Raw genomic sequence first — 2,304 nt, 5'->3', positions numbered from 1 at the left:
GGGGGGTCGGATTCGTCGGCTGGCGACGCGAGGAGCTCACGGCGGAGCTCCAGCGCCATGGCTCCGGCAGGAGACGTGGCGCACGGCGGCGACGGCGGCTCTCCTCAGGAGGATCTCGGGCATTGAGAGGTTGGGCTGTGTGCTGCCCCAAGGACAGAGCCCACCGACTGCTAGTCATGGGCCACCACCACCACGCCTTCGACGGGATACGACCTCCACCACTCCAGCGAGCAGGAGCATCGTGGTGGCTGCGGTCTATTGAAATCTTAGTTTCTTCATCTTCTTTGAGATTATGTTTTGTTTGCATCTGATAATTGGGATGACCTCCTTTCTTTCAGGTTTGTACTGTTAATTAAGATGAACTTGAGTGACGAGGATGATTTAGAAAATTATATCTTCTGACCAGATAAAATCAGTGTTGCCGATCTGAGTTGATTTTTTTGATAAAGGGAGCTTTAAGATGTTAGTTGATTTGGAAGATTATGTCTCTAGACCGGATAAAATCTGTGCTGCTGACGTGAGTTGATTTGGAAGATTATGTCTTCAGACCGGATAAAATCAGTGTTGCTGATGTGAGTGCCTTTTCATTATGCTGAACATTCTTTGTCACTCGTACTACTTAAGCAGAAGAAATTTCATTGCGTCAGCTGAATTAGAAAATGATAATGATTCTTTAAATCCTTTACTCTTAAAAGTTTATCATAGTAAATGTACCTTCTGCTCACCATACATTTGTTTCATATATATTGACACCTATAATAGCAGTAGCAATGCCTGATTATGACATGTTATGTAACTGCTTGTGTAAATTAGGCACCCTTTTCTGCCTCCTTTGTGTTATTCACTGTGTCAATCTTTTTAAAATTGCTGCTATTTGCCAGGAAGTTGGCATGCATGCTGTCTGCAAAAATCGGTATGCTATCCCCCAAGGAATTCGAGAAGGGTTACCGAACCAACTTCCAGAAGCTTTAGACAGACTTTGACTTCTACAAATGACGCAACAAACTGTTAAAGAGGATGCTTTATTTCATACGGGTGACAATTATTAACACTAGAGTTGAATTTGTGGACAGTCGCCTCTCACAGTAATATCCTTGTATATTGGTGCTCCTATAGTGTGCACATTCAGTCTCATCGGTGTTGTTAAGCTACTTGCCTGTACAATTCCATGGAGCTCGAGTGTCATGGGAGTTGATTCCCTGCAAGAGAGAAGAATTCAAAAGGGAGAGAGCAGAGAAGAAGGAAAAGGATAGGGCGGCGGGGTCGTGGGTACATGCGCGCACTAAAGGATGCAGACGAATGGCTCGGGCAGGACCACAGGAGACGTGGTGCACGGCGGCGGCGGCTCTCCTCGGGAGGAGCTCTGGCGTTGAGAGAGGTTTGATATTTGAGATGTAGTGCTACGTGTTTGCTCTCCATTTTTGTAGGATCAGAATTTCAGAATACGCTTGTTGATTGTTTTACTGTCAATTTTCTGTATATTGTTAGTGACTAATTATTTCCTAATTTTGTTTATTTAGGTTGAAGAGAATAAGTAAGGCCAATGTTTGAGCAGGAGAGTGAAAAGATCCAAGAGTGATACATCCAAGCACTTGATTTGAGTCAAACTTGGTTTGCTGTACAGAATTCCACCGTATTTGTCCACACAAATAGTTCTTGATATTTAGTTCAGATTGTTTTTCTCCATAGTTCAGTGTCTACATCTGTATTCTCCTAATATAGTCATACTGTCCATTTTATAAAGTGCAAATGTACTTTGGCTAATTGATTTTAGTAGACCTCCTGTTTGTACAGTATGGATGAAATTTGACCTACCAGTATACCTATAAAGATATTAAGATTGGCTACTTAAAAATCCTATACGAACTTTTGTCTTCAACATGATTTCACAATATATAGTTTTATGACATTTCAGTAAATATATTCAAGTAAAATATTGGTGGTTAAAGCCGGATTATGGAGATCTTACCAAAACAAACAACTACTAGGAACTGGATCAATGTATTGGCGATGAAATCACCTAGGATCAAAGCGGAGGTGCCTGCTTTCTACCAAGAAATTGCATCTTCATCAAATGTTTATGTCTTCCTTTCTTCCTTGACAATCTGAATCTGAATACTACTTTCTTTTCCTGGATGTAGCTTCCACTATATTATATAGCTACCTTCCATGTCTTTTGTGAACCCAGTTTGTAGTGTGCCACTCTGAAGCTGAATTCTTCCTGTGTACCCAGTTTGTAGCGTGCCACTCTGAAGCTGAATTCTTCCTGGGTGTATCATGCACCTGTGTCTTCTTGCTGTATAT

At 41.7% G+C, this 2,304-nt stretch overlaps 1 long non-coding RNA gene across 1 annotated transcript; it reads left to right on the top strand.

Annotated features, from left to right (window-relative positions):
• The first annotated feature begins 11 nt into the window (after nucleotides 1-11).
• LOC119306027 lies at nucleotides 12-1,778 on the top strand. Its single transcript, XR_005148824.1, has 3 exons — nucleotides 12-572; nucleotides 882-1,378; nucleotides 1,521-1,778. It is a non-coding gene; the product is annotated as an uncharacterized LOC119306027 (long non-coding RNA).
• Nucleotides 1,779-2,304: the final 526 nt, after the last annotated feature.

The sequence above is a fragment of the Triticum dicoccoides genome, chromosome 5B (assembly GCF_002162155.2).
Source record: "Triticum dicoccoides isolate Atlit2015 ecotype Zavitan chromosome 5B, WEW_v2.0, whole genome shotgun sequence".
In the NCBI taxonomy this organism is placed as follows: Eukaryota; Viridiplantae; Streptophyta; class Magnoliopsida; order Poales; family Poaceae; genus Triticum; species Triticum dicoccoides.
The sequence above is the reverse complement of the archived record's forward strand: the minus strand, read 5'-3'. Positions and strand labels throughout refer to the sequence as shown.